Source organism: Nestor notabilis, unplaced genomic scaffold (genome assembly GCF_000696875.1).
Source record: "Nestor notabilis isolate BGI_N333 unplaced genomic scaffold, ASM69687v1 scaffold2021, whole genome shotgun sequence".
NCBI classification, from domain to species: Eukaryota; Metazoa; Chordata; class Aves; order Psittaciformes; family Psittacidae; genus Nestor; species Nestor notabilis.
The window spans coordinates 222,861-245,558 of record NW_009915929.1 but is presented as its reverse complement, the minus strand read 5'-3'; positions in this window follow the sequence as shown (position 1 = coordinate 245,558).

Genomic DNA, 22,698 nt, shown 5'->3' with positions numbered 1-22,698 from the left:
TCATTCCTAAATCCTAAGGAGATGCTCCACAAATTCTGCTGACTAGCAGTGTAAGGCTTTACATCCAACAACATTGATTTATTTAAGTATAGGTTTCATGCCTTTTGAGAATATACCATCTGCTTAAATTGTGTTTACTGTATGGAAGAAGTCAGTGTTTTACTGGTGATTTATAGAAAAACGATAGCCTGACTTACTCTTTAGTGACACCTTTTCAGGAATAATTTGTTAATTGCTACTTTGAGGCTTATTCTTGTGTTCTTCAAGTGAATAGGCTTAGTTAGTATTACAGTACTAATTTACGGAATAGCTGCTCACTCTAATGCAACAATAATAACACGTAATTACCTGCTGCAGTTATTCCAGCCTGCTTGCAGGGTTCAGCTCTGGAGAAGACAACGGGAGAAATAAGTAGGATAAAGAGGAGGTCATATTCTTCACTGGTGTAAAGTCACGTTACTCATTCACATCAAGAGATTGTAGTTTGTAAATCCACCACCCACTTGCTCGGTGTCGGAAGGCTGGAAGCTTTTGTCTGAAGGAGCTCTGGCAAGGTACAGTCCCAGCTTCCTGCAAAGTCAGCCTACGACTTCAGAGCTGGTGTTTGTATCGCTGCTGTTCTGAGTCATGTAACATCTACATTTTAGTCTAATTAAGATCCTAACAACTGGCCCATGGTGACAGTGATTGAAAAGTTTTCTTAATGAGACAAGGGCAGTTTAGTGTTTGGTTTTTTTTTTGTTTTTTTTTTTTTTGTGAAGTAATTCTGCGTACTTTTGGTAATGTTATTAGTACACGTGGAAATTTGTTAACTCTGAATGTGAGACTTCAAAGTGAAGCCAGGCACATGGTTGAAAATTGCAGGTACTGTGTTGGGCAAACACATTTTAGTGCAGGACCCTTAAATTAACACATGTAAGGAATGTTATATTCTAGCAATGCGAAATTAACATGAATGGATACCATCTTGGCAAGAGAAGCTACTTTTATTGAAATAACTGTTTACAAGAGCGCTGCAGCTTTGGCTATCGTTAAATCCAGGTGCACACAGAATCATAGAATGGTTCAGGTTAGAAAGGACCTTAAGATCATCTAGTTCCAACCCCCCTGCCGTCGTCAGGGATGTCTCACCCTAGACCAAGGCTCTGTCCAACCTGGCTTTGAACACTGCCATGGCTATAAACTGTATGCATGAGCTGTTGCCACTTGGGAGATCTCATAAGTGGGTTTGGAGCTTTTGTTGTTTACCTGGGGGAGGCTGGGTTGTTGCTCACTTATGACTAGTCACTATTCATGGCTTGGGAGTGAACTCTGGGATTGCTCTAGTCTGTCTCAGCTGCTAGATCCTTCTCAATTTGACATACTCTATTTTAATTGTTCGGTTGTGGTTTTTTTTTTCTAATGTGTCTGCTAGGCATTACTGACAGAAGCCTGTGGGTGGCTAGCTTTGTTTCTGGGCTTTCCTGTTGGTGTTTTTGCTCTGATTGCTCCTCATACTTGTAGTGCCTTAGAGCTGGCATCTCACGTCCACCTTTGCCTGTTTCCACTATCTAGGCTTTGACTTTCAGGCTGCCCACCAACCCCTGCCCCGAGCATTGCTGGATATTAACTGAGTACAAGCATCACATCGCTGATGCATATCAAATCTGGAATGATGGTCAAACACTCTCCCTACTTGTGCCTGGGTGTTTCTTGGAGGTCTTGGATTTCTTAGGATTTGTCATTGAGTCCCCATGTCCAAAGCAGGAAGTTGTATTACTTTTCCATTTTAGCCTCCTACTCCACCTGTGTTTAGGAATAACTGAAACCAGTTCTTACAGTCCTGAAATACCTCTTCCTTAACATCTTCCTCTACAATGTGAGCAACACTAAGACATAAGTCTGTTCTCATGTCTAGTTCAATTTAAAGTAGGCAAGGCTGGTGCCCTTGGTGTTGTTTATATTTGGTAGCCAATAGATGTGGCAGTGTGCCAGGCCTACTTTTATCACCATAAACAAAGATGCCCTGGATATATCTTGGTAGTGCTGGTGCTAATGGGTTTTGACTTCTTTGCTCTGTTTTTTTATCAGCATTTTTGAATTGGTATATGTCCTCTGATATCTTTTCCTTCTCTTTCTTGCTAAGGCAGCTCATCTAGTCTACTAGTTTCTACAGGTACAGTGCCTTTTTGCAGGGTTGTTGGATTCAACAGCTCTCCTAAAGCATGAAAACCTCTGCATTTAGCTTGTTTTACCTTGGCTCTACCTTGTGTTCTAGGTGTTCTGTCTTTGAAACTTAGCCTATATGTTCAGCCAGAGCACTGCGTGACCCTCAGTGGCTGTTCATCCTCAGGGTGAACGACGAAGGAGTTGTGGTGTTGCATTGCATTCAGATCAGTGTCTTGCCCTGTCCCATTGCCCAGTGGTGGGTGGTACTCCTCTGAGTCATCTACTATAAATGCCAAATGATAGCATCTTTAGCTTCATGATGTTCTTATTGGCAGCTCCATGCACCACCAGCACTCGGTCACATTTCTCCTGTCTAATATTGCTGCTCGTTACAATTGCAGTGATCATGTTGCAGCTGGCTCCGCAATCCAGATGGAATCTAGCTAGTTGTTTGATCCAGTGGCACACTTGCAGATACATCTGGTAGTTTTCTTGTATAGTATTTGTACACAGACAGTCTTTGCTTAAGTTATATGTGATATATGCTCCTCTTACAGGGAATTTTTCTGTCCTAAATCCTTTCGCCCATACAACTACGCGAACTACTCACCCCCATTCCAGGGTTACTGTGGCATTAGTATATAAAGCAGTTCTGTTTCCCACAGTTGTCCATAGTCTGTGCATTTTTTTCTTTCAGCTTTTCCTGATGCTTTCCAGATCCTGTGCACAGGATCAGGGTGCCAGCAACCTCAGTCTTTGTTCTGCCCTCTAAATTCTTCAAACATGTCTCTATGTACTTAATCTTCACTAGACTTTATCATTGTTTTTATCTTTTCCTTGTGTAATTCAGCTGCCGGTGTTGTTTGTATATATTTACATTGGGTTAAATTTGTTTCCTTCTACTGATTGTTCTACAAATGCTCTTGCCCTAAATAATGATTTTGTCTCTCTAAACTTGAAATGAATGGCCTCGTTCTTAGTTCTTTAATGCAAGCACCTTAATTCCTTCTTAATGTCTCATGGCACCAGGTTGATTTTTTTGTCTACAGTATCAATTTATTTGGGGCCACAGAACTCACTGTACGCACTTTATAATTTTTCCCCATATTTCCAGTATTTTAAACATAATCTTCTTATTCATGTTTTTTCTATTTTTTGCATATGGTAATCACTGTTAGGCTGGGGGAACGATGGACCAATGAAGTAGTAAAGCTTTTAAAAATCCATACAAATTCAGATCTTGCTCCTATGCCTATGCAGATTTGTCTGAAAATCTCACTTATTTAGTAGTCTGAATCCTTTCATGCTGCCAGTACTTTCTGTTTCTAGAAGCTACATGTGTCTTCCTTCGCTTTTTTAACTCACTTCCTTGCAACTATCCCACTAGGCTGGTTGCTGCCATGTTTTTAGTGTGGTCAGTGCTGGTTATTGATGCTAGAGGATTCTGTTTCTGAAGTGAAACTTCTGAAAAATAGTCTGATGCTTCTTGTCAATGCAAATTGCTATAGAATACCTCTTTAACTTTCTGAACTTGTGGAGCTTTATCTATAAGCCAGTCTCTTCAGGGGTATAACTGCTGCCGTCTAGACTTACCCACTGCTGCAGTTTCTTTGAGCTGTAACTTCTCTAGCATGGACATATCCTTGGGCCACAATCCCTTCAGAGGTGTACCTGCTGCAGCACAGGCATAACCACGGCAATAGGTGCTTTGGGTTGTCCTGTTCCCACATGGACTCATCTACAGGTCGCAGTACCTTAAACTTGAGACCACACTGGGCTTCTAGTCTGTCCGGTACTGCAGCACAGTAACAGCAGTGATGCCCTGGCCATCTGCCAGCCCAGGCACATCACCCTTGCTGTTATCCCAGGCACAGTAAGGTGATAAGCAGTACAGCTAGCAGTGAAAGCAAAAAGCAACCACTAACAAGCACTAGACTCTAATATACAATAAAGCAAGCAAGCCCTGTGGCAAGCGCAGGAGCCTGACAATTAATAGCTGAACAGCAATAACAGCTATAAATTTGATCTAGCACATTCCAATCAAATATGTTGTTATCTTGAACCCTTTGAGCCCCACATTAGGTGCCAAAAAGGACTCCTGTGGATAACCCCAGCCTGCAACTAAGCTCCACACAGCTGCTCAGTCACTTTCACCTCAGGTGGAATGAGGGAGAGATTTGTAAAAGTAAAAGTGAGAAAACTTGGGCTTTGAGATAAAGACAGTTTAATAGGTAAAGCAAAAGCTGTGCATGCAAGCAAAGCAAACCAAAGAATTCATTCAGCACTTCCTATGAGCAGGTGGGTGTTCAGCCATCTCCAAGAAAGTCAAGCTCCATCACATGCAACAGTTATGTGGGAAGACAAAATTTGCTACTCCGAATGTCCCCACTTCCTTCTTCTTCCTCCAATTTTATATTGCTAAGCATGATGTCTGATGGCCTGGATATCTTTTGGTCAGTTGAGATCAGCAGTGCTCTCCAAACTTCTTTTGCACCCCCAGCCTGCTCATTGGTAGGGTAGTGTAAGGAGCAGAAAAGGCCTTGACTGTGTAAATGCTGCTCAGCAATGACTAAAACCTCCCTGTATTATCAATAGTGTTTTCAGCAGAAATCCAAAACATAGCCTTATCCTAGCTACTATGAAGGAAATTAACTATATGCCAGACAAAACCAGCATAAAGATCATTTATGCTAATGTTTTTGTAATAGAAAACTTATTAATACAATAATTGCTTTTACTGTGGATCTCCTAAAGGTTTTTAACTTTTCCAAATTATTTCCAAACTTGCATTTCTCCTGCATTTGCCAAATCTGGCAAATCTGTCCAGTTTTTCTGGCCATTCCAGTTTCAGAGCTGATAACATTATTGCTGTTAGTCAGAACTTGCTTGGAAGGGGGAATTTTTTCCATATTCGTCTACTCTCTGTCATGGCATCGAACACTTGGAAAGTCTTGGCCCCTTTTCTGAGCACCGTTTCAAACCCATTCATGCCAAAGCAGGAAAAGTAATTGGCTAAACCAAGTGATCATAGTGTCTTTTTTAGCAGACATTGTGTTAATTTTCCTTGAGGGACTTCTCTTTAGATTGTTCTGTAACTTAATTAAGAAAAAGAAGTAATCTTGGTTCAGAAGCTGTCTTGCTGGTTATAGAGGGGCTGGTACTTTGCTTATAATGAATTTATCTTTTTTTCTTTTTCGGTGCACCAGAATGCAATCGGTATTTTTATAAATTAAAGACAAATGAGGAAAATGCAAATATTCCCTGATGCTGGAGGGTTATATTTCCGGGGAGAAACCAGGCCAGCAGTGACTTTCAAACTTCTAAATCTGTTTTATGTGGTGCATAAGAGATTGCTGTCATCACCCAGATGCAGGAAATACCAGTGCTGGGCTTAAGGGGGACAAAGTAAACTCGACAATGGACTGAAAAGAAAAATAAACAATCGACCAACCATTTTTACAGCTTGTTTTTTCTCTTGCTTTAACAGTAACATTCCCCTTCATTTACCAGAGTTCTGTGAAACATCTGTATCAAGCCTTAAACTTGCTTGACCTTAGTTTAGGTTCAAGGTTCAATATATTCCATGTGCATGGATGATTTTACAAATCCACGAGAGCTCTGACTCTATGCAAACCTTTTTCCCTGTCCCAGATTTGGCCTCCTTCTCGCTAAATAAATCCAAGGACAACTTTCCCTCTCTGTCTTTCTTTCTCTGAAGATTGCTGCAGGGCTGCCCTTGGGGCTTGCAGGGTGTTACAGGGTTTAGGAATAAAGAGGGAAAGTTGCCTTAGAGGATGAAGTCAACATACCATAACAACTGCCCTGGATGGAGTCTTTTATAACTTGAAGAATTGAATTTAAAGGCTTCATTTTGTTAAATCTTCCAAAATAAATGGTTCAGCATTTGTATAGTTTTAAAATCTGTACTTCTTAGCTCATTTGTAAAATTAGGACAGATCTCTGATTGGCTCTGAGCAAGTCTCCAGGCTGAGCAATTTCTCTCTTCCAGCACCTTAGACGTATTTCTTCCCAGGACTCCTGTGGGTTACTTTAAAACTACGTACCAAATAGTTGCACGTATAGGGTACAAAATATGAGTCTTAAAGAGCCTGGTGGCAGCTAAACTATAAGGCTGGAAACAGAAATTAAGTGTTACGAATCTGTTACAGTTTCCCAACACAAGTTATATTGTCATTCAAAACCTATTTAAACGTACCCTGTGTGCAATAGCCTACAAGCTCAAGCAGTATCTGAAGTGATCTCATTTACAGGTATTATCTGTACACAGGTGGAGTTTGGGGAGAGAAGGATGAAAAAACTTGTTTTCAGTAGCTTAGTCTCTGCACTGGATTGTCCCCACAGCATGAGATACCCTACCTGCTTGGGATCCTGCACCATGGTTGTTTTCCACCTAAGGAATGTCTGCAAGTACTCAGATGGAGGGTTGTTCTTAAGTGACCAGGCAGGTCACCATGTGCAGGGTGAAGCACTTCCTTCCCCTGGGATGGTATGGGCTATTTCCTCTTGCTAATTCTAGCCAATCCTGTGGCCAGGCAGTGTCATGCGAATGGAAGTGCGGAGATTGGAGCCAGGTTTCTGCTCTAGTGAAGGCAAAACACAATCTAGATGCAAAAACCATGACCCTTCTTGGCTGCTTTCTTAACCTATCACTCTCTCTCTATTCTGTGCTTTAAGAATATGAATAGCAACAGTGTCATGCATTTCTATTTTTAAAGTGTGCTGTTATCCATAGGTTTAAAGTCACTGTACGGAGAGGCAGCCAGCATTACCCTAGCTCAGACAGCTGTGGTAACTTTGGGTGTGGAAGAATGGGTTTTTCTGACCACATAGAGGCACTTACGTGGTGTCTGAGATAATCCTCCAGGCTTCTTTCAGAGTCAGGAGAGAGAAATTGGCAATTCTAACTCATGATTCCTTTTCCCGATATGGATGTCTCGTCAAGTGGATAGTGTTCATGTGCCTGTTTCTCTCCATTAGTTATGGAGGAAGCCTGGGATGATGGAGATGCTGAGGATGCTTAAAGTCAAGTTTATGTACATCATAAAAACCAGAAGCCTCTCAGATTAGTGTGGCTGGGCAGATTTCTATCTGAAAGGGGCATATCCACATCAGCAGAGTTTTGTGTGTGGATTAGTTAGCCCCACTGAAAGACATGGCTGATTGATTAACTCAAGAGCGATGTTACGCTGATATTACTTCCACGGTGTGAGCTAGTTATCTCTGCCCGGCTCTGCACAGTGCTGTGTAAACAGGCATGTTTCCACAGAATCAGCTCAGGTGTTTCGCATGGCATAGCAGTTGTACCATTAGCCCAGGCATAACTTTGCGAGGCAACAAACTTAGAAGTTAGTCTGTGATTTTACATACCTATAGGCGTGTGGTTAAATTGAAGGCTTTGCTCTCCAGAGGGCAGGAGCTTTGTTGAAGAAGCACGCAAGGCACTGGTATTTGTTCTTCTTAACCCCCAGTGGAAAATGCCTCTGCAGGCTGGCAGAAGACAATTCACTTCCTATAATGATTTTGATGTCATGAGATGCAGGCCTTATTTATCAACACACCCTTGGGAAACTACAGATCCCTCCCACCCTTTCATCCCCTCCCCAATCAGTTCAATTTTTGCCTTGAAGTAAATAAACTTTTAAAACAACTAAGGTTTATGGAAGAGTGTTTGTGGAGCTGTGATAAAGCACTTCAGGCTGTAACTTACACTTGTTTCTGAGGCTTCACTTTTATTGCTTTAAAAATTTCTCATATGATCTCATTTTAGAATTGAGTACTTCAAAGGTTGTTCAATCCATGTTCCTTCAAGGCTGCCTATGCAGCCCTATAACTTTTTCCCATGTTCTGGTCTCTCTTTTTTCTCTTTTCTTTTTTTTTTTTTTTTTTTTTCTTCCTTCTCCTTTCATCCTTATTAACTGGAAAACACCAAAGGTATTTTCACACACCAAAATAAGTAGTCTTGAAATATTCTAGCCATGCTTCTTTAAAAGTTACTGTACAATCACAGTCCATGGTGGATATGTGTTTTCACATTCGTGTTCTTTCAGCAAAAGCCTGAACTAGTCTTGCTACCCAGGCACACATACGGTGGATCTGCAGGCAGAACCGTTCTGGTGAAGCCCTCCAAAAGGGATTTGATTTAAATAAGATTTTCTTTGCTTCCTTCTCTCTGCCCTTGAAATGTAGAGTCATATGCAGTAGTGAAATGAGCTTGACCTCTCTTGAAATGGGGATCTTCACCACTATGTGGTTTGACTGCCTGAATCGTGCATTCTCTGTTTAGAAGTTGGGATGGCCTAACTAAGGTTGCCCTATCAACTCCTGCAAAATGGATTTAATTGTCAATTGCATCATGTGAGTGAACATAAGAGCTGATTGGAATAATAAAATTCCCTAAAGACTGCATTGAAGATGAATCCCAAATAATTTCATAATTCTCCCTGACCTCTGTCACACAAGCATCCTTCCCAAAATATTTTTTTCATTGTGGTTTCAGTTTCTTTTCCCTTTCTTGGTAGGAAAATAGGAGAATGGGAATGAGATTGCCAGTGAAAGCCATTAAGAAAAGAAGATAGAGACAACATTCTCCAAAAAATGGAATTTCTTGTTAGTATGAAGGATCACAATAAATGACTTATTTCCTTTTCCTTTGTCCTGATACTCACCTACTAAAGTGATTTATTTGGTCCCTTGTACACCTAAGACTGAAATCTATAAAGAAAATAGTAGAATCTACTCAAAAAGCTAAGCATTGGTGCTAGAAGCAAGACAACCTGTGAATACTTCTCACAAACAATTGAAATTAAATGTTTTAAATGCATCAAACTTTGCTTTTTTATGTTTGTTACAGCCTAGATAATGTCCAGTAAGATTTTTCCGGGTCAATTTCAAATAGAAGATGCAGCCTGTATCTCCACATATGCTTTTTACCATTTGTAAAGTTACACCAGGAGAGATCCTTGTACTTTAGATTTGTTAGTTAGCCCAGATGTTCCTTAATGAATAGGGATATTTTGCTGCTTCTCTTACCATTGCCTACAAAGAAAGGAGCTAACTTCTTAGGTCTACAGCCCAGCCAAGATAATACCAAATGTGTTGGAGTAGCGTAAAAGTGCCTCAGAGAAGAACTTTATTTTAAACACTGTAACAACAAAAAGTTCAAAACACCTCGTGAAGTAATACAAAAATGCATAAAATAAACTGTTATGTATGTAAATGCAAAACGAATGGTCCAAGATAAGAAGCTTCTTCACATGAGACCAAGGCAGTATGTGAGAAAGGACACCATGAAGGGGAAGGAGGGAAGCATAGCATAGGGGTCTGCTAGAGGAGATGGTTGATAGTCCTTGGAAGGAGTCTCACAGTAGCCCCATTTGTTCTCAGTGCTCTCCAAACATTTTTTGTTCTGCAGAATTATTCAAAGAACTGTATTATTTGGATGATCCAACCAAAATGGGTGTTAAGCATTTCTTTTGCCTGTTCTGACACATGAGAATATGTAGAACCGAACCTGTTTATAATTGCTGATAACTGTCCTGAAAGAAAATAGAGTAGTATTAATATTCAAAAAGCTATTTGTGTCATTAATAAATGCAAAAGTAAGACTCAGTATCTGAAACCGTTCATATAAATAGCCCTTTCTGTGAAGAAAACCTCGCATTACCTATAAAAATATTGGATAGTATGTCATGCAAAATTATGACAACTAGAGTATACAGACCTGATGGCCTTCATATTTTAGTATATACTTGGAAATAAGTATCCTGCAGTAATACATCTTTCTGAGAACTCCTGACCCTCCTCAGGTGCCTGATCGGTAGCAAACAGTGCACTGAGAGGATCTGTCAAGCACTTAGGATGAAAGTGTCTTTCACATAATGCCCTATAGTTCCAGATACTGATGGCCACATTTGTAACCCCTTTATTGGTTGCAGTCACTGATACTATTAACCTGTAAAATCTCCTTTCACAGGAATTCTGCCACCTGAATTCCACTGTTATTTTGTGATTATGTTACCTCTATAGCAGGTACTGTGAAGCACTGGTAGATCTGGTCAGTTGGTACAAGATATCCATAGCATGTTTGCTGTACAGTCATATAGTTGGCAGTGAAATTAGTGATTCTGTACACAAAGACCGTGGCTCTTTGGGATTTTTGTGTAGTGGGTTATAGTATATATATTATTAGGGAATATAAACACTTACATTCTGATTATTTTCCAAATAAGGATATTTTTTCACTGTCCTGGTACAAAACTCAGTAATCTTCTGTTCCTGTGAAGGTGGGAGAGAAAGGAATTACACATATATATACTTGCTAGACCACCAAAACAGCTTATATATTAAATCTTCTTTTTAGAAACGGAGGCAATTATATGTTGAGATAGCTTTTTACGTTTTTTTAAAATCCTATTTTAAGTTCTTATATAAAGAATTCGTTATTCATAACTCCCTGCACCCTACTTCAAAATGAGATAAATTGCATTAATTAAAAATGCAAAAAGCCAGATCAGCCTATGCAGTCCAGCCCCAAAATAATGATCTTGTAGTTAAGCAGTGCATTGTTAACTATAAATATATACATTTATTTCCTGGCTTTGCCACCAACTTTGCATGACTTGGGATAGACCATGTAAGCTAGGATTTTTCAGATGAAACTACAGATATAAGATACTTAAAGCTCCTTGTAGGTAATTATGATTTGGGGCATCTTTAAAGTCTGTCAAGAAAAATACATCAGTCTTTAAATGTGTGTTCTTTAGCCTCTTGTCTATAATTTTGGCACAGTATTACATCTTCATGTCAGAGAGAATACTGAGAGAAGAATGAACAAAATAATGTGTATGCGTCTGACCTTTACTTATTTGCTTACTTTTAAAGATAAATATTCCCTAAAGGGATATGATTGGAAGAGGGTGTGTGCAGTATGAGTTGAAAATGAAGCCTCTGAAAGTATTTCTGATTGGACACCTAAAAGCTGGAGGCGCTCAGTATCACCACTTGCTCTTGAGAACCTCAGCCAAGATTTTTTCATTTTTCCCAGAAGAGCTGTGGCCAGGATGGCTGAGGCTTGAAAGCTGTGTATTTACATAAGCGCAAGTTACAAATCTGTGGTTTTTAGAGATGTTTGAATTTCACTGCTTTGCACTTGCAGTATGTTATAAGTTGCTGTGAGTTGTTCGCAGATTGTGAATGTACAGCCTACGGAGAATTACTCCTTACTTTGCCTCCTTCTTTTTAGGAAAAGTAATGTGGGGTTTTTTTTCCTCATATGTGTCAATTTTTAATATTCTTGTTTGTAGTTATGGATTGGTCACTGCCAGAAATCTGTGGCTAGTCACTGGCTGGGAATTGTTTCATTTTGATGTACTGACTCCTTAACAGAGGCAACAATCCATGAGCCAGAAAGTCTGATTTTTTTAATGTGATACAGTGGTCTTCTGAGAAGAGTTCTGGAGACTTTGGTATTGCTGAGAGGTACTTGCAGCCCTTTAGGAGGAAAAGAAATGTCCCTTTGCACACTCCCACCTACCCCACAGATTTGCACGTGTACACAGACTTGTTCAGTGCAGAGCTCTCCTCAGTGCCTGCCTAGCAGATCTCTGTGCTGTCTATCTGCTCCCGGGAGGGTTTCCCATAGTTTGCATGTGTATTTTTGCCTAATGACAGGCTCTGTTTTGATTCATTCTGGAAATAAGACTCCGCCCCCTGCCCAACCACTGGTAGCAGTTGGCTTTGTGACAGCTCTGTTGGTCAAGAGCAGACTGGCAACCCATGTCAGATGTCCTCTGCTTGTCAAGTGGCAGTGGAGCAGTGACTGCATTTATGTCCCTTTACCTCTGCATCCCACATCTCTCATTCCTTGAGGTAGGGCTTGAGGTCTGTCTAGACAGAAGTGCATAGGCTGTATCTGTCTGGGTTTGTTGCAGAGCTCTGAGTCCAACTCTAGACGGCATTGGCTTGGGAGTGCTCCCAAGGGACCAGCAGCTGAGCAGCCTCCCCCCAGTTACCTTTAATTAATTTAAAACCCCCGTGAACCCCTCCATTGTAGACCACAAGGAAAGCTATATATCAGGCACCACGGGGCTAGGGGGTTTCCCTGGGGGCTGGGACCTCAACGGGCTCCTAGGAGTGCAGGGCAGGACCAATCCCACCTCCTCAGCCAGGAAGCAGTGCAGCCAGGGCAGCCCTGGCCCCAGGCATCGGCACATCCCAGCCTACCCTGGGGCTCCTCTGAGATGCTGATATTTGAACTGCTTTTCTGGGTACAGAGAGGGAGGCAGACTTTTGTTTGTCTCTTGCATGCGTCAAATGCATTTGCAGGGTGTTGTTAGTGCAGGATAGTTGTTGATAGTGCAGAGGAGCTCCTCTGGCCCTCACAAGTACCTCTGTGGTACTCTCACTTTCCTTGGAGTTGTGGGGAAGATAGGGATCACGGCTTTTGTGCTCAGTGCAGGCATGTATTTGCAAAAAAGTCTTTGAAGTCCTGTGTTGGATTCCCATCAAAGTTAGCCCTTCTCTTGGGTCCAGTCTTGTAATGGTTGAGAAGATGGACCCAAGGGCTGTGGATACATTCAGGGTGAAGGTGGATGCCAGAGACAAGGGGAAGGGCAGGGGGAGCAGCACAAAATGGTTTGGTGTTTTGTTTTGGGTGTCTGTCGAACAGTTTGCAGCCGTCCTGTGCGCTTTCCAGGTCAGACACCTGAATCACTGAGGCAGGTGGTCCTCATCCTTTGCTCTCGTGCTAGCTGGAAGGAGCCCTTTGGTGTTGTGGGGGACTCTGTGCCACTGGCCTCTGTAATGGGGGGAGAGAAGGGGAGTCTGGCACTGAGCCTGCCAGCCCGTAGTGTCAGCTCGCCTCTCCCGGCTTTTTTGGCTCCAGGCCTTGGCAGTGGCTCCTGATTTCAGAGCCGTGGGGAGGGCTCTGCCTGCAGCAGGGCATCACTTGTTGATGATGCCTGCACTGGACACGTCCTGTAATTACTGATGTCACTTCAGGTACTCCAGGAGACTGAGGGTAAAATACCAGCTCTGCCCCTCCCCGCTAAAGGCTTTCATTAACTTTCATGCGTTGTTCTTCTGGTCCATAATTTTAACCGTTTTGATAAGATAAATCCTCCAGTCTGATAAAAAATTACCAGAATAAGCTGGTTGTAATGCGTAAGTGGACCACCAAACTACAGAAAGTCTTGTTTTAATATCTGCACCTTCCCTGGGAGTATCTTTTTTTTTCTGAGTTACTAGTTAGTTCAAGAAAATCCTTGCTTACTGCTTTACTCATGTACTACCCTTTTAAAGTCCAATTGTGCTGTGCTATATTCAATGCAAATATTAAGGGTGATTTGGAAACAGCTTTTAAACCTGATTTCAAAACTCAAAACCTCTAATTAAGGCATTTTAACAGTAGGTTGACTCCATCCCAGTTTTACTAAAAACATGTGGATTAGCCTAAATCCAAATGAAACTTACCCAATATTTCGGGTTGTTATGCTGCTGTTAGTAAAACTTGCTATGTGACAGTGAGAAACAAAGTGTCAGAAAAGAAGGTGCATGTATTGGAGGTTGTCAGTAGCTTTGTACATACAAAGTTTAGAGTGCTGCAAATCAGGGCTGAAAAGCATAGTTTTTAGCTCTTAATGTCTAAGGCTCTCTAGTGCTGAGTACTGCCTGAGGGGACATGCAGGCTGCCAGTGTTCTCAGCAGAGATTTGCTACCCCAGAGGATTTTATCTTACCCTAAGGATGGTGAATGTTTAAGGTTTGATTCAGATTTTTTTTGTCATTTTGAAGAAAGAGAAGTTCCCAATTAAAAAAAACTTTAAAAATTGTAATTAAAAATTGGTGAAAGTTAATAATTAATGACTTGTAGCTGATTTATTAATGGCCTCATTTTTCTGTGTAATGCAAGTCTGAAGCAGTCTTGTATGTTAACTATAAAGCCAAAAAAAAATGAAAAGCAAGATTTGCCTTAGTTAAGAATTATTTGAAATATACAGAATTGCAGAGTCTTAGCCATAAAATGTATAAAGTTGGTTTGCAGAGTTCTGGTTTAAGGATTATTTTATGTAATAAACCAGAAGGAAATTTTGGGCTGGCAGAATTTTCAAAGCTCGCGTTAAAGCTCCTAACTGCTTCTGCTATGAAAGTCAGCTAAGCAGCCTTGTGTTGTTGTTTCCCCCAGGATATCTTTTATGCTTTCTTTTTTTTTTCTTCCTTCCCTTTAGAAATCCAAGTGTTTATTTGCATGCAAGGTAGGTGAATTCATTTATCTATTTGTGTATCGTAAACCAAAGCAATTAGCATACTGCAGTTACAGTACACTTAAAAACCAAAACAACCCTTCAAAACCTTCAGTCAATATTATTCCTGGAGGGAAAACTCTTAATTAAATTGTATGCAAACTACAACAATAGGCAAAGTTGTTTGGTGTTTAATAATAACTGTTGGGGGTGGGGGGAAGAGTGAAAAAGTAAATGTAGCAAAGAGCTTTGCATGCCATTAACCCAAGGATAGAAATGAGGTCAGCCTTTGAAGGGACAGACAACACACTTATCTGCCAACATTGGAAAGTCCCAAAAGATTAGCTTATTTGCCAGATGTTACTGGGAGTTCATCATCGACACCCTCTGCTTCATGGGCTTCATCTCTCGCCACAGTTGCAGTTGCCTTTTCTGCCCTTTGCAGGCTTCCTGGAGATCTTCTCCAGAGCATAACACTTGGATTTTTTCCTTGAAGTCGTATTTTTTTGTTTCACAGCAATAGGCATGGTGAACCATCTTAAGTTGTGAAGATGATCTGAAGACTCTTTGTTTTTCTTTCATACACCCATGATAATACTCTTGGCATACGAACCACTGACGTGAAGCCCAGTGACTTCTACAGCTCTGGGAATGTGGCTGTGTTTGTGAAGGGGTTTGTAGAAGACAGAGGACCCACCTTAATACTACTAGCTTTTGGAAGATGAGTAAAAATTGGGGCAGACTGACAGCCTAAACATCTTCTGTTCTTTTTTATGCCTTTGCCTGGAAAATAACTGTAGATACAATTTTAAGCAGATTGTTCTTACATTATTAGCAGCTTGGTAGGACAGCAAATACTGCACTGTAGTGCTGGTAAGTGTGTGACTCACTAAAATTAGTAGTGAGAGAGAGCAGCTGCTATCAAATCCATGTTAATAATGACTGTAAAAGACTGGAATGGTGTTCTCTGCATGTATTTTCTCCTTTAAATCTTTCAGGAGTTTGGTAGTAAATATAAATATTGATTTCAGCTAATGGTGGTTTTAACTTCTGTATGCACATTCTGTGCCCCAAGGGACTGTGTCCCGAACAGGGAGAAGCCAAGACTTGCACATAAAGAACAGAGTAAATACGTTTTTCCTTTAAAATGGTAGCTGTTAGCGGTTGGCTCTTGAAGCAAGATTCCTGTCACTTGTGTTACTGCAGTTGTTTTGCAGTTTCCATCTCCCTTTACGCGGAACAATTTGTGAGATGGACAGTGAGTTAAGTAAGGGTAGATATTATCACCACATACATGCTCCAATCCAAGAAATCTGAGTGTTGAAGCTTTTGAGGTAGCTAGTCGAGAGTCCTTTAGTAGCAGACAATTTAAAGCATCTGTTTGAATCCTGGGTTAACATAGCCCTTCCTTTCCTCCCTTCCTGCCTTCCCTGCCTTCTTCCTTTCCTTTCTCCCCCCTTTCCCCTTCTCTCTCTTTCCTCTCTTCCTCCTCCCCCCTTCCCTCCTTTCATTCCTTCCCTCCATCCTTCCTTGCTTTCCTCCCTCCCAAGACCCTCAAGTCTAACTTAGCCTTCTAACATGAGCACTGAAGTTGAATGCCTGATGATGTAGAATAAGGACAGCATTAGTTCATATTGAGATAAATGTGAAATTCTGATGCTGTCCGTAGACACTTGACATTCTCCCTAACATTTGACATGTTAAGTCCATTGACGCAGACGCTAGTTTTGCTTCAGTAACTCTGGGTTAGCTGATGAATTGCCATTACTGAAAAGCTGGCAGAAAAATTGCACCTAGGGAAAGTGGAGAAGTGGTGCAGGTGTTGTTCCTGTCTGCCGGCATGCGAAATGTTCATTGTCTAATAGTGCCTTTTCCTTGCATTGCTTGACTTTGTGGTTATATTGCTGCAGCTTGTGCTGCTGCTGCTGCTGCTGCATGTTCTGTTAAGCAAACCTCTGTGCTGTCAGTGAGGTTACAGTCTCGTCTCTTGTGTCACTTCAGACTTGTAACCAGGGAGAACAGGTATTAGGGTGGTTCTGCAAATGCCATCAGTGGGGGACAGTTGCACAGCTACAAGCCTGGGCTGCTTCCAGGTCAGGCCAGCCCTGTTTGGCCAATCGCAGAGTGCAAAATAACCACATTATTCCTAAAAGTGTTTTTCCAGACTTGAAGTAATAGCCATCTTGCCCTATAAAGATCTGATTTCTCCTATAGAATATTTCTGTGATGAGATAACTTTCATGAACTGTGTTTCAAAAGTGCTGTGTTTTTTTTTCTTTTCTCTATGTGTGTGTTTCTGTTTTAAATTCAGTCTACCTCCTTTCTCCTGTTTCCTCTTTTTGTCTTCTATTATCTATGTTTAGTAACCCCATGATTATTTCCTTAAAACAGCAAATCCTTTTGCCCTATACCAAGTAAGGCCATGATGGGTTTCCTATACTGAAATGGGGAGCCCAAGAACTGTGATCATTTTGACTTGTGTATTTTCACTAGGCTGAGATACAGCTTGTCCAGTGTAGAGGGCAAATTGTGCCCTCCACTAAATACTCCATCTTGTATGGATGATATACAGTATTGGGTTTGCAGGCTGCTGTTACGTGCGAAGGCAGTAGGTCATCTGGTTTCTATTTTGAGTTTCTTTTCCAGAGGTATCCTTTTACTCCCTTCTTCTTCCTCATCCCAGTCCTCAACTGTTTGCAGTCCTTACTTCCACTTTCCTATGTTCCATTTCCACTGGTGGCTCCTTGCATTCAGCCCTTTCTCATTCTTCCTCTTATTTCTTCCTCTCCTTAATTTCAGTTTTACAAACTTCATTCTTGTTCCCTTTTGAAATTTCCTATCTTTGCCTCTTTTTAAATTATTCCTAGCTCTTCTCTTACTTTCTTGGGAAGAAAGCAGCTCTGCATAAAGCAGAAGAAAGGCAGGAAGCAGCTATTTGGTTTTCCTTGATAACAGAAATGGTGGGTTTTAACAGCCAAATGCTGAGTGTGGGAGCAGAAATTCTCTTCTCCCTCAGCTGATTTGGAGGTGAATAGGTATACCTGGAAGAGAGAGATGGGATGAAACCTTAGGACTGCTGGGGAGCCCTCTCAGCTCTGGATTTTGCTCAGACAGAGGTAGTAAGAAAACTGAGTGGCTGTTTAAAAAGAAGTGGTGTGTTTGGCATCATGGAACAAGAATCTCTTTAGTACTCCTTTTGCAAAAAATCCTTAAGCGTGCACGTAGCAAGCAACTTCACAGGGGGCAAGGGGCTAACTACTAATGAGGCACCCCCCCGTGCCACACAGGATGCTTGCTGCTAGGCAGCTCTGCTGCCAGCCATGGGGAGAGGACCGAAGGCTGCTTGCTGTTGAGGCAATTCACACATCAACCACTTTTTGAGAGCACTTGGCTCTGCCTAAAGATTTATGGGGCTCTCTTCCTTTAAAACAAATGAATAAAGGTCTAAGCTGAGTGTTTTTCCATATATAAATGTCATAAATGCAATCACAAAACTTCACCAGAGTGCCAGTGAGGGCTTGAGCCCCAGCTCAAATGTGCATCGTATTAAAGTCCTTCTTGGGGACTCCAGACACAAATTGCTTTCCAGCATCCAGAACCATTTGCAAATGCTTTAATCCTGAAAAGAGGGGGTTTCTAATGGAAATGCTGACAGACCCTTCGTTGTAGCAGCTGAAGCAGTCAGGACTGTGATAATGAGCCCTGTATGTGTGCATGTGGAAAGCATGATGCTAGATTCAGAAAACAAGCTCTTCCACTGAACAGCCCGTGCTGACAAAAACCACCATGCACTGTTTCAGCACAACGGTACTTAAAACTGGCTTTGCTCATGCAAGGACATATTGGGAACAACCGCAGGCATTAACCCTGCAGGTACTATGCTTCCAAAACCAACAAGTCTTAATAGCACTTGTAATAAAAGTGTAATTATCTATAAATAGTGCTGTACTGACTAGCTGCGACTAACAGTTTAAAATGCTGCATATACTTACAGGGTTCTTTAACATTCACAAGAGCAGCATAACCACATCTCCTCTCAAATTTTATACATTGTGGCCATGACCCTGAAAAATAGGTGATGTTTTGTTTATTGCTCATGTCTCTGCATACGGCTGCTAATGTTAGTGACTGTGTGTTTTGTACTTGCATTTGGAAATCTCAGTGACCTTGGTCATACCAGGCTGAAGAAACCTGTCTTGCAAGCATGTGCCCAGGTGATTAATTTCAACATACAGGTTGCTTATAAGTGTGTAATTACTCACTTGTGCAAATGGCAGGATGGGTGCACTGACCTGTATTAGACACATTGTAGTGTACACCTCCCCATCGGTTCTTTTTCACTGTTAATCAGAGGACTGAAAACCTTGCAACATTTAGACAGCTTGAGGTTGAAGGCTGAAATGTCACTTTTAAAAGAGGGTTAAAAAGGTCGCGCAGCTGCAAATAATAATAGCCCAATGAAAATCAGATTCTTACTGCAGCCTACTTCAAGAATAACACTGAAACAGGAAACAAGCCTGCTTGATGTTTTTACCAGTATGGCAGTAAGATTACTGCTGAGTTTAAAAAGGAGCAGAGAGAGACAGAAAGGAGCATGCTTTCTTGGTGTTAGATGTTAAAACTATTTTTCTGATTCAGAAAGGATGATCGTGGGGCTCTGCAAAATCTCTTTGAGGAGCCTGAGGATGTGGGGTACTTCCCTCTGGATGCTGCTGAGAGTGGATGTAGTTTGTTGCTGTGTTCTAAGGGGTTTTCTGTTCTACTGTTTTGTTTTTATTTCTTTGTTCCTGCATTCCTTGCTGTGGGCTTTGGTTTTATTAATTATAGTTAAAAACGTTTAGAAGTTTCTTATGCTGAAATCCAAGAATAGAAGAAAGTAATTGGCTTGATGCAGAACTTGGTTTTCTTCCATGTGACATGGCTTGGAGAAGCCTTTCTGTGTTTCTTCTGCATTTTTGTTTATTTATTTTTCTAATCAGAATACCTTGACTTCTCCTAAGTAGAGTGATATTTCAGGAGAATGGCAGGCTACACCACTGTAGCAGATTTCCTCACTTACACATTCTGCCAATAAGGCTCTTTACATGGTCACAATAGGGCAATAAATGCTGACAGATGTTGTTAACACGTCTATTAAAATTCAGCCCCCTTTTCTGCTGCATAATGCACTCATGCCTATTGTTAATAATATCAGAACTAATGCTGACATATCAATATTAGTACTTTCTTATATTTATAAACCTTGTTTGGTTCTTTGAAGAGGTCACAAAGTTGCAATAAATTAAGCTATTGGTAACAGAAGTAAAAAATTCAGGCCTGAGCAATTTTTAACTTTTCAGTCGTCATAGATTTGCCTGATACTCTTCATGTACATTAATTGCAGGAGTCATATATAGTACCATGAGAAGTGCAGAAGTGTAACTTGAATTTTTAAGATCACAAAGGTTAATAAGCACTTTAATTTAGATGGAAAGGTTGCTGTGATTTATTTTTATTAGGTGAAGTAGAAATGCTGCCATTGGTTGCATTACTTCCTTCATATATGTCGAACCACCTGCACATATGGTGGAAAAATGAGATATGGGTTGTGTGGTCCAGTGACACATGAGCTGTGTGAAGTGAACTATGTGCCAGAGGCAGTGTCCCACTGTCTATATCCTGAACTGAAGGATGGGAACTGCATGCCTGCATCTTGAAAAGGATGCTGTGCAAACTGTGCTATGCACAACCAAAACACCTCTGTTGCTGAGGGCTCCCATCCTGCTGCAAACCTGGGGTGAGATCCTGTGTTGCTTGTGCATCTGCAGGCCTTGTGGAGGTCAGCAGGCATGGAAGATGCAGGAGGGTCACGCTTACAGCCCAGATTTTCAGCTGCTTGTTTCTGGTCAACATTCAACCATAAAGCTTGAATTACTGCCGTAAGATAGCCAAGCACCAGACACCCCATCAAAAACTGTAGGCAGAAGGCAGCTTCTTTCACTCACTTACTGTTGTAAGAGAGTCAGTAGTGCTACAGTCAGAACTGCGGTGATAGCATCATATGTAAATATGAATTCTGCATGGTGCAATTTCTCTTGAGGGCATTGTACTATCTGGTAACATGTTATATGGGTCAAGTTATGCTAGACAGTATCCTGGAGGGCACACGTGATACAGCCATTCTGCATTATTACTTTTTTTCTGTTTTGTTTTGGTTTTTTTTTTTTTTTTTAAGTTTAGTGTCTGCAAATTGCCTGCAAAGAATGATTCTCGTGGGAACCAGCAGTTGCTTGTACATTTGTGGTAAACGACTAGACGGTGAATCTGACACCTTTTCAAAGTACTGTGAATAAAGCCCAAGTCCATGTTTCCCTGGAGCCAAACCCCGTGCTCAGGATTCTAGTCCTCCTTGAGTATGTTATTGTGGTGCTTAGTCCATGCTTATCTATCTAGATAACCTTGAGAATCATTGAATTGTTATCAGAGCATGCACTAATGGATTTAGGGACTAAAGCTCAAGCTCAGGGCAGGGAGAGAAGTCTTAGACTTGCAATACTCAGTAAGAAAACAAACCTCAAATAATTCCTGGTAATGTTTTGAAATTCACTTGGACACTTGGGACAAGAATTGTTGTTATCTTGTTTTCTTTAACTGAGTCTCATCCGTTGTTCTGCTATTGAAAATGCAGTTGTCACTCTCCCCTGAGGAGGGGAGAAAGGGGTAACAGAAATCTTTGGCAGTGCTTCAGTTGCAGGAGTAATTGAGATATCAGATAAAGCCTTTCATTATCCACACATAGCTTCCCCCCCCCCCCCCCCCTTCTGTGAAAAGGTCTTTAGGAAAGACAACATTCCAGGGTCACATCCCATAAATAGAGGTGGATTTAAAAATCAAACTTAGCTGGAAGTTTTGTTTTTGTTTTTGCAAGAGTTTGTTTGCTTAGTCAGTTATCTCTCTGCTGCTTGTTTCTTTCAGACAGAATAGCATAATTCAGAGCATTTTTATTGCTTCACCTCCGAAGAGCTTGTCTAAGCACAGTCTGGAACTGAATAACTGAAATTAGAAGTAATTTAACACCTTTAGTTATTTTAGTGTAAGACTTTATGCGAACATACTCTTTCATTTCTGATTATGAGTATCCTATTTCAGTTTAACATAGCTGTAAGTTAAATCAAAACAGGATATGAATAATCTTACAGGAGTAAATTAGGTACAATTTTAGTTATTTCAGTTCTAGCCTTGTGTAGATAGGTAGGTTAATCCTGAGTTAGGGTCTTTCTTGACACTTGATTGTATTTGGTGCAATAAATCACTTGTCTCAGGCCAGATGTCAGTAGAGATGTCCACATCAAGAAAATCAGTTGAGGCTAACTATTGCCTTCAGGGGGTAGTGTCCTTGTGGAAGTTAAAGGGCAATTAAAAATAGAAATTCTCCATTTCTGGATGCTGCTTCTGGGAGTCAGCAGAGTCTGGTAAAGGGTGCTCTGTGCTCTGCTGCCTTTTTTTCTTTTTCCTTTTCTTTTTTTATTTTATTGTTTGTAGGTATTTGTAGCAACTCTTCTGAAATTAAAGCTTTTTCTAACAAGTGTAAGTGTGGTTAGGATGTTCCTGATAATAGGAAGTAAAGAATCAGAGTTTTACAGAAATTACAACAGGGTTAAGTAATTTTAGCACTTATCCTGCATATTTTTGTAGTTTTAAAACCAAGTTCTGCTTCCCCACCAAGGTATTTCTCTTTGTTTTGTGAAAAAATGACACAAACACAACTCAGGTATTTGACTACATGGGACTGTGGGGAGGCTGAATTTTAAGGGAATTTAGAGGCATGATGCAGAAGTTATACATTATGCTTTAAGGTAGGTCAGTTGCTATGTTATAGCTTGTAAGGCCAGTTGCACCAACAGGCTCAAAGCATTTCTGAAAGAAGTGACTTATTTATTTTACATCCTAAAATGTTGCTAAAAATTATTCTTGTTGGTGCTGGTCAGGGACACTGCTGTAACATGGACACAAATTCAGCTGTGTTGATGTGTTCTGAGGGTGAATGTTTCCTCCTTTGGTTTCATTTGAGACCTTTCCCCCAGGCTTTAGTACACGGTTACAAGACTGGAATTGCCATGGGGAAGCTGAAGTTTTAGGCAAAACTTCACTTTTCAAGCTCCTGAGGCTCTAGTTGACCTTTTGAAGAATGGGGATGAGGAGTTACCTTGTGTGTATAGAGAGCATGTATGTGCTGTACTTAAGTTATTAATACCAAACAGTATAGATGAAGAACTTCAAAAAGTGGGTTCTTTCTCAGAAGTAATCTAGCC